Source organism: Camellia sinensis, unplaced genomic scaffold (genome assembly GCF_055761805.1).
Source record: "Camellia sinensis isolate YWXY unplaced genomic scaffold, ASM5576180v1 Unanchor1, whole genome shotgun sequence".
In the NCBI taxonomy this organism is placed as follows: Eukaryota; Viridiplantae; Streptophyta; class Magnoliopsida; order Ericales; family Theaceae; genus Camellia; species Camellia sinensis.
In genome coordinates this window covers 46,278,766-46,289,183 of record NW_028128987.1, presented here as the reverse complement: position 1 = coordinate 46,289,183, position 10,418 = coordinate 46,278,766, and positions in this window count along the sequence as shown.

Sequence of the window (10,418 nt, the reverse complement as noted above, 5' to 3'; positions counted from 1 at the left end):
AGATCGTTAAGCTATAGTGGTTTTTGGATTGAACTTCCATTTTTAATTTTATGCAACTTTCATTTTTATTTTTATTCAACTTCCATTTTTATTCAATTTACTTTTCCATTAAACTTCCTTTTTTATTTAATTTCCAAATAGATCGTTAAGGTATAGTGGTTTTTGGATTGAACTTCCATTTTTAATTTTATGCAACTTTCATTTTTATTTTTATTCAACTTCCATTTTTATTCAATTTACCTTTCTATTAAACTTCCTTTTTTATTTGATTTCCAAATAGATCGTTAAGGTATAGTGGTTTCTGCATTGAACTTCCATTTTTAATTTTATGCAACTTCGATTTTTATTTTTATTCAACTTACATTTTTATTCAAGTTTCTTTTCTACTCAACTTCCTATTTTATTTAATTTGCAAATAGATCGTTAAGGTATAGTGGTTTCGGGATTGAACTTCTGCTTTTCATTTTCTGCAACTTTCTTTTTTGTTTATATTCAACTTCCATTTTAATTCAATTTACTTTTCTATTAAACTTCCATTTTTATTTAATTTCCAAATAGATCGTTAAGGTAAAGTGGTTTCTGGATTGAACTTCCTTATTTAATTTTCTGCAACTTTCATTTTTATTTTTATTCAACTTCCATTTTTGTCCAATTTACTTTTCTGTTAAACTTCCTTTTTTATTTAATTCCCAAATAGATCGTTAAGGTATAGTGGTTTCTGCATTGAACTTCCATTTTTAATTTTATGCAACATTCATTTTTATTTTTATTCTACTCCCATTTCAATTCAATTTACTTTCCTATTAAATTTCCTTTTTTATTTAATTTCCAAATAGATCGCTAAGGTATAGTGGTTTCTGGATTGAACTTCCATTTTTAATTTTATGCAACTTTCATTTTTATTTATATTCTACTTCCGTTTTAATTCAATTTACTTTCCTATTAAATTTCCTTTTTTATTTAATTTCCAAGCAGAGCGTTAAGGTATAGTGGTTTCTGGATTGAACTTCCATTTTTAATTTTCTGCAACTTCCATTTTTATTTTTATTTAACTTCCTTTTTTATTCAAGATTCTTTGCTACTCAACTTTTTTTTTATTTAATTTCCAAATAGATCGTTAAGGTATAGTGGTTTTTGGATTGAACTTCCATTTTAATTTTATGCAACTTTCATTTTTATTTTTATTCAACTTCCATTTTTATTCAATTTACTTTTCTATTAAACTTCCATTTTTATTTAATTTCCAAATAGAATGCTAAGGTCTAGTGGTTTCTGGATTGAACTTCCACATTTAATTTTCTGCAACTTTCATTTTTATTTTTATTCAACTTCCATTTTAATTCAATTTACTTTCCAATTAAACTTCATTTTTTATATAATTTCCAAATAGATCGTTAAGGTATAGTGGTTTCTGGATTGAACTTCCATATTTAATTTTCTGCAACTTCCATTTTTATTTTTATTCAACTTCCATTTTTATTCAATTTACTTTTCTATTAAACTTCTTTTTTTATTTAATTTCCAAGTAGATCGTTAAGGTATAGTGGTTTCTGCATTGAACTTCCATTTTTAATTTTATGCAACTTCGATTTTTATTTTTATTCAACTTACGTTTTTATTCAAGTTTCTTTTCTACTCAACTTCTTATTTTATTTAATTTGCAAATAGATCGTTAAGGTATAGTGGTTTCGGGATTGAACTTCTGCTTTTAATTTTCTGCAACTTTCTTTTTTATTTATATTCAACTTCCATTTTTATTCAATTTACTTTTCTATTAAACTTCCTTTTTTATTTAATTTCCAAATAGATCGTTAAGGTAAAGTGGTTTGTGGATTGAACTTCCATATTTAATTTTCTGCAACTTTCATTTTTTTTTATTCAACTTCCATTTTTATTCAATTTACTTTTCTGTTAAACTTCCTTTTTTATTTAATTTCCAAATAGATCGTTAAGGTATAGTGGTTTCGGGATTGAACTTCCATTTTTAATTTTATGCAACATTCATTTTTATTTTTATTCTACTCCCATTTTAATTCAATTTACTTTCCTATTAAACTTCCATTTTTATTTAATTTCCAAATAGATCGCTAAGGTGTAATGGTTTCTGGATTGAACTTCCACATTTAATTTTCTGCAACTTTCATTTTTATTTTTATTCAACTTCATTTTAATTCAATTTACTTTCCTATTAAACTTCATTTTTTATATAATTTCCAAATAGATCGTTAAGGTATAGTGGTTTCTGGATTGAACTTCCATATTTAATTTTCTGCAACTTCCATTTTTATTTTTATTCAACTTCCATTTTTATTCAATTTACTTTTCTATTAAACTTCTTTTTTTATTTAATTTCCAAGTAGATCGTTAAGGTATAGTGGTTTCTGCATTGAACTTCCATTTTTAATTTTATGCAACTTCGATTTTTATTTTTGTTCAACTTACGTTTTTATTCAAGTTTGTTTTCTACTCAACTTCTTATTTTATTTAATTTGCAAGTAGATCGTTAAGGTATAGTGGTTTCGGGATTGAACTTCCGCTTTCAATTTTCTGCAACTTTCTTTTTTATTTATATTCAACTTCCATTTTTATTCAATTTACTTTTCTATTAAACTTCCTTTTTTATTTAATTTCCAAATAGATCGTTAAGGTAAAGTGGTTTCTGGATTGAACTTCCATATTTAATTTTCTGCAACTTTCATTTTTTTTTATTCAACTTCCATTTTTATTCAATTTACTTTTCTGTTAAACTTCCTTTTTTATTTAATTTTCAAATAGATCGTTAAGGTATAGTGGTTTCTGGATTGAACTTCCATTTTTAATTTTATGCAACATTCATTTTTATTTTTATTCTACTCCCATTTTAATTCAATTTACTTTCCTATTAAACTTCCTTTTTTATTTAATTTCCAAATAGATCGCTAAGGTATAGTTGTTTCTCGATTGAACTTCCATTTTTAATTTTATGCAACTTTCATTTTTATTTATATTCTACTTCCATTTTTATTCAATTTACTTTTCTATTAAACTTCCTTTTTTATTTAATTTCCAAATAGATCGTTAAGGTATAGTGGTTTCTGGAATGAACTTCCATTTTTAATTTTCTGCAACTTCCACTTTTATTTTTATTTAACTACCTTATTTATTCAAGTTTCTTTTCTACTCAACTTTCTTTTTTATTTAATTTCCAAATAGATCGTTAAGCTATAGTGGTTTTTGGATTGAACTTCCATTTTTAATTTTATGCAACTTTCATTTTTATTTTTATTCAACTTCCATTTTTATTCAATTTACTTTTCCATTAAACTTCCTTTTTTATTTAATTTCCAAATAGATCGTTAAGGTATAGTGGTTTTTGGATTGAACTTCCATTTTTAATTTTATGCAACTTTCATTTTTATTTTTATTCAACTTCCATTTTTATTCAATTTACCTTTCTATTAAACTTCCTTTTTTATTTGATTTCCAAATAGATCGTTAAGGTATAGTGGTTTTGGGATTGAACTTCCGCTTTTAATTTTCTGCAACTTTCCTTTTTATTTTTATTCAACTTCCATTTTTATTCAATTTACTTTTCTATTAAACTTCCTTTTTTATTTAATTTCCAAATAGATCGTTAAGGTATAGTGGTTTCGGGTTTGGACTTCCGCTTTTAATTTTCTGCAACTTCCATTTTTATTTTTATTCAACTTCCATTTTTATTCAATTTACTTTTCTGTTAAACTTCCTTTTTTATTTAATTTCCAAATAGATCGTTAAGGTATAATGGTTTCTAGATTGAACTTCCATATTTAATGTTCTGCTACTTTCATTTTTATTTTTATTCAACTTCCATTTTTATTCAATTTACTTTTATATTAAACTTCCTTTTTTATTTAATTTCCAAATAGATCGTTAAGGTATAGTGGTTTCTGGATTGAACTTCCATTTTTAATTTTATGCAACTTTTATTTTTATTTATATTCTACTTCCGTTTTAATTCAATTTACTTTCCTATTAAATTTCCTTTTTTATTTAATTTCCAAGTAGAGCGTTAAGGTATAGTGGTTTCTGGATTGAACTTCCATTTTTAATTTTATGCAACTTTCATTTTTATTTTTATTCTACTCCCATTTTAATTCAATTACTTTCCTATTAAACTTCCTTTTTTATTTAATTTCCAAATAGATCGCTAAGGTATAGTGGTTTCTGGATTGAACTTCCATTTTTAATTTTATGCAACTTTCATTTTTATTTTTATTTTACTTCCATTTTAAATCAATTTACTTTTCTATTAAACTTCCTTTTTTATTTAATTTCCAAATAGATCGTTAAGTTATAGTGGTTTCTGGAATGAACTTCCATTTTTATTTTTTTGCAACTTCCACTTTTATTTTTATTTAACTACCTTTTTTATTCAAATTTCTTTTCTACTCAACTTCCTTTTTTATTTAATTTCCAAATAGATCGTTAAGGTATAGTGGTTTTTGGATTGAACTTCCATTTTTAATTTTATGCAACTTTCATTTTTATTTTTATTCAACTTCTATTTTTATTCAATTTACTTTTCTATTAAACTTCCTTTTTTATTTAATTTCCAAATAGATCGTTACGGTATAGTGGTTTTTGGATTGAACTTCCATTTTTAATTTTATGCAACTTTCATTTTTATTTTTATTCAACTTCCATTTTTATTCAATTTACTTTTTTATTAAACTTCCTTTTTTATTTGATTTCCAAATAGATCGTTAAGGTATAGTGGTTTCGGGTTTGAACTTCCGCTTTTAATTTTTTGCAACTTTCCTTTTTATTTTTATTCAACTTCCATTTTTATTCAATTTACTTTTCTATTAAACTTCCTTTTTTATTTAATTTCCGAATAGATCGTTAAGGTATAGTGGTTTCGGGTTTGAACTTCCGCTTTTAATTTTCTGCAACTTTCATTTTTATTTTTATTCAACTTCCATTTTTATTCAATTTACTTTTCTGTTAAACTTCCTTTTTTATTTAATTTCCAAATAGATCGTTAAGGTATAGTGGTTTCTGGATTGAACTTCCATATTTAATTTTCTGCAACTTTCATTTTTATTTTTATTCAACTTCTATTTTTATTGAATTTACTTTTCTATTAAACTTCCTTTTTTATTTAATTTCCAAATAGATCGTCATGGTATAGTGGTTTTGTAATGACCCCAAAACATATGTCATATTTATTAGTAATTAATTATGTGTTTATGCAAATTAATTGAAGAATATCTGTTTGAATTAGAAGAATATCTGTTGAGATGAGAACTTTGGGACTGAAATTGACGGCGATAGCGGGTTCGGAAAACGAAATTGAACACGCCTATGTGATACCGGGACTTTTTAGAGTCATTTGGTGTCACGCCCTCAAAATTAACCCATTATATATATCATTGACATGCATTATTTAAAGAAAACACTTTAATAATTCATTATTCATCAGAGTCTTACTAAACAAAAGCATCACATGTAACATCAAATTAAATGCCCTACAGGCTTACATCTTTCCAAGCCAACACTTGGACACAAAAGTATGAGTTCTAACTCAATTACAAATAAAGCCCTAGGCTTGAGTGTTTACATGTACTAACAATTAAAAGCAAACATCTGAAAATAGTCTTCAGAATCCAAGTCCTTCCAAGCTAAGTCCTTGGAGGTAGCTTATCACCTGAACTTGAAAATGATGTTCCCATAAAGGGTGAGCCACAGCCCAGTAGAAATATACTAAACCACATATAAGCAATGAATAAAGCAATAGCATTCAACAGATGGTTAACCAAGATAATCAATTATTTCATTTTTCAGTCTCATGTCACTATTGTCTATGACATGTTTTACTTTCCAACTTTATCAATATGGCTCAGAACCTGGCCAAACTTACAACAGTGGATTATATATATCATATTCACATTCTTCCAATATCAACAAACAAATGAGACTCAAGCTCAAATCAAAACACTTCATACTTCCAGATTGATACACATTTTAGTGCTGTATCAATAAAACACTTCTATATAAATAAGCACACATAAAAGTGATGCTAATGGAGTCCATCCCCTATCTCCACCCAAACAAAATACGGTTTAGAGGTCCATCCCCTATCTTCCCCTAAACCGTGGAGTACATCCCCTATCTCCTCCCACACAAAACAATGTATGTAAACACATAACATATACAACACACAATCTATACACATAATGTCTGTATTAATTTAACAGTCAAAATTGATGACTTAATCAATGATTAGTTTTAGTTATCCCTAATCCACATGCAGTGTCTACAACAATCACAGTTATCCTCCACCGATAGCCCAAAACAGTTATTTCTAGACTTGGAAATAAACATATCAACAATTCAATAGGCGAGTGATTTAAATTATCCAACTACACCATTTAATCAATAATTTCCCCAATTCCCTTAAATTAATTATACAATTTAATTAATTAATACAACTATGGTTTTTCCCAAAATTATCAAAGTAACCTCAACATATCAACATACCAAAACTTAGAACAAAACTTATAAAATGGAATAGGAAATCCCTACCTCGAAGAAATAGCCCCAAAAGAGAAGATGGAGATGAAGACCCAAACTCCAAAGTGCTCCAAACTACCAACAATTCAGATTAAAACGAAGCCCTCGACTCACACACTCTTTTTAATGAAGGATCTAGGGTAGAAACACACCCTAAGTGGATCAAATCTAAGAGACAAGGTGAGTAGGGTGAGAGAGAAGTCGAACCTAGGGTCTGGAATCAAAAGAATATCAAAAAGACTGATCAAAACCCGCTGCTGCGTATATAAACTGAACAGGCTCGCTCGAGCGAAGACTTGGTCGCTCGAGCGACAAGATACAGAAAAGATACGCTCGAGCCAAGGAAGCCTTGCTCGAGCCAACAACCCAGAAGCTCGCTCGAGCGAAGGAAATCTCGCTCGATCGAAGAACTCAAACCCTCAGGTCTGTAACCAGACACACGCTCGAGCGAAGGAACTCTTGCTCGAGCGAAGAACAAACTAGCTTGCTCGAGCGAAGAAAATCTCGCTCGAGCCGAAAACCACTGCCATCAGGTCTTACTACAAAATGCACTCCTCGCTCGAGCGAATAAAACCTGGCTTGAGCGACGGACCAAAACAAAGAGCTCGATCGAGCGAAGAACTTCTCGCTCCGAGCAAAGGGTCAAAATTCTGGGCAGCAACCCTTTGCTCCCAAACTCAACCAACCTGCTACAAACCTGCCTAATGCATCCTATAACTCCAAATGAGAAAATAAGGGACAACAACAACAATTATACAATGATAGAATCTACGGAACCTAAGTCCGGATACAATAATCAAATGGGAAAAGACCGGGGTCGCTATATTTGGGAAAATAAATTGAAGACTGAATTTCGTCTGATTCGTTAAGCCTTGTTTGGCTCAAGATTATGGCACAATTCTTTTTTTTTTTTTGTGACATATCTATACATAGATAAGGATGTTGACTCTTTGACTCAAAAAGAAGAAAAGAAAAATCTAGAAAGAGAGAGAGAGAGAGAGGAGAATTCGTGAGAAAGGGAAAGAAGGGGGAAAAAGAGAATCAAGCTACATCTTCTCCAATTAAGTGCTTAAGGTAAGAATTTCTTCTCTACTTTCTTGAAATAAGGTTGAATCATCCTTAATCTCATGGCAAGTAAAAGGATTAAAAGGGGAAATGTGTTTAATTTGAGCATGCATGGTATGAATTGATGATTTATGTTTATATTTGGCATTCTTGAGGAAGAACCTCCATGGATATGAAGAAATGAAGCTTTTACATGAATAGTTATGATTCTTCACCTCAATTCATGGTTTGATCTTGTATATGATGCATTTGGGTTTGTTTAGAAGCTATAATGTTTATTTCAAGTTGTGTTTCAAGTGTTTTGGGACTTGAGTTTCATCACTTTGAAGTGGTTTTGCAAAAAGGAGAAATTGAAGCTTGAGAAGAGTCCAGAATTTTAGATTTTCGCGTGGTCCGCTCGAGCGGGAGGGATTCCCGCTTAAGCGTGAAAATCAGCCTCCCAGCAGTTTTGGATTTGTGCAGTCTGCTCGAGCGGACAAAGTGGCGCTCGAGTGGGGAGGACTTATTTCAGGAAATTTCGAGAAGTTGAATTACATGATTTTCACATGTCATTTGCATCATTTAGCATCTCATAATCATGAAATAGAGTAAAGAAAGAATAGAATGGCATGAATTAAGTGAGTTAATGATAATGTGTATTGAAGAAATGTGTTATATGTTGATAATTGCAGGTCGGGAGGCGAAGACCGTGCAATCGGTTTTGGAAACCCACTGTGAGTAATATTTCTGTAAAGATATGTTAGTATGATCTATGTTTAAAAGTGCTACGTTATGCTATGGTTTTGAAATGATAAATGTTTTCTGTGAACGAATGTCCAGTTTGCGAATCTAGTATGGCATCCATAGATAGTCCTAAGTGGACCAGTTTACGAGATCTCGGTATGTGTTTAATCGGTGTCCGGGACCGGTTACTCTAGTCGTTGGACGACAAATGTTATGTTCTATGGAGTATGCCATTATGTATGTTCTGATATGAGATGATTATGTTTATGAATGATTTATTTTATGGATATATGGAATGTGGAATTCGTTCACTACCCCTTTACTTTAATGTTACTTGCTGAGCTTTAGCTCATTGTTTGTATATATGTATTTATAGGTGAGCACTCTGGGAGTCAAGCCTAGGCGGAGTCTGAGCCGAGCCGCCGTTTTGAAGCCTACCCGGTGTTTTGGTGCCTCTAAGTTGGGGCCAGGCCCAGAAGGCCGTTAGGAAGCTTGGATTTGGTTGTACATGTGGCGTGAGCCTATGTTATGTTTTGTACATGAATTTTGATTATGTGTGATGTAATGTAGTGAGTAAATTAACATTTTTGGCATGTAATGTATGTTCATATAAATGCACAGCTCTTTGGACTGTTAGTGTTTTGTTTTCGCTTCCGCAAGCCCCGGTTATGTATGTTTTGTACAGAAAGGCCTGTGGTAATCTAGGATTACTGGCTGGTTACGATGCCAACCTTCTCGGGGTGGGTTTGGGTCGTGACAGAGTGGTATCAGAGCGCACGAGTTAATTTACTCACACACGTGTCCATCTGAGCTGTAGGGTGTCCTAGAAAAGAAATAGGGCATGGCATAAACATATGTGCATGTATGCGTGTGTTTTTGAATATATAAAGAGATAAGAACTGTAAATGATGAGACAACAGAGGAACTATTGTGTTGAGAATGAAATATTCTATCTGCTATGGGTACTAGAGACCAATGGAGAACACTAATGCAAGGAATGTAGATGAGTCAGAATCTTCTAATGCCAGAATAGATCGGTTAGAAAGAATGGTGGAAGCTTTATCTGGGTTGGTGAGACAACAGCAAGAGCAAAACCAACAACAATAGAGACAACCATTTCCGCCTCCTCCACCACCACCTGTGCAAATGGAACCGATTAATAATGATGATGTTATCACCTTGACACAGAAATACAAGAAACTGAAACCACCAGAATTTGCAGGGGGAATTGAACCATTAAAAGCGGAGGCATGGGCATTAGAAACTGAAAAGATTTTTGAAGTGTTTCCGTGTACAAATGCCTATAAAGTTTTGTTAGCAACATTTACTCTGACAGAAGAAGCTCGAAGATGGTGGATGCTCGTACGAGGTGAGAATAGGGACTTAACATGGGATCGATTCAAAGAGACGTTTTATGAAAAATACTTTCCACAATGTATGCGAGATAGGAAGATATCTGAATTTGAACAGTTGAAGCAAGGCACTATGTCAGTAGCGGAATATGAGAGTAAATTTACTGAATTAGCCCGTTATGCTCCTCATATGGTTGATACAAATTACAAGAAGGCAAGGAAATTTGAGGGTGGCTTACATGTTGAGGTACTTGACAGGGTGAATGTGTTGAAATTAGAAAAATATGTTGACGTACTTGACAGAGCCTTGATGGCTGAAACAAATATTGCTAACTTGAAAATGTGCAAGCCAACAGCAATGACCGAAGCAGAAAGTAAGAAATTCAAGAAACAGAAAGTGGAAACAGTTAGTGAATCAGTGGCCTCCGTGAATGAAAATTTGAACTCAAGTTTTAGTGATAATACAACAAAGGGCAGTAGTGGAAGTGTAGGTAGACCTACTTGTAGGGAATGTGGAAAGCAACATTGGGGCATTTGTCGCCGTGGAACTGGAGTCTATTTCAAATGTGGACAGAAAGGACATATAGCTAAAGCTTGTCCACAAGTTTACTCAAGAAATGAAAGACCCATTGCTAGTGGAGTTAACTCAACAATGACACCAAAGACAACCGTAACATCTACTCCTGAGGGGAATACATTGAGGCAAGGAAGGGTTTTCACCCTAGTTTCAGAAAAGACACAGAA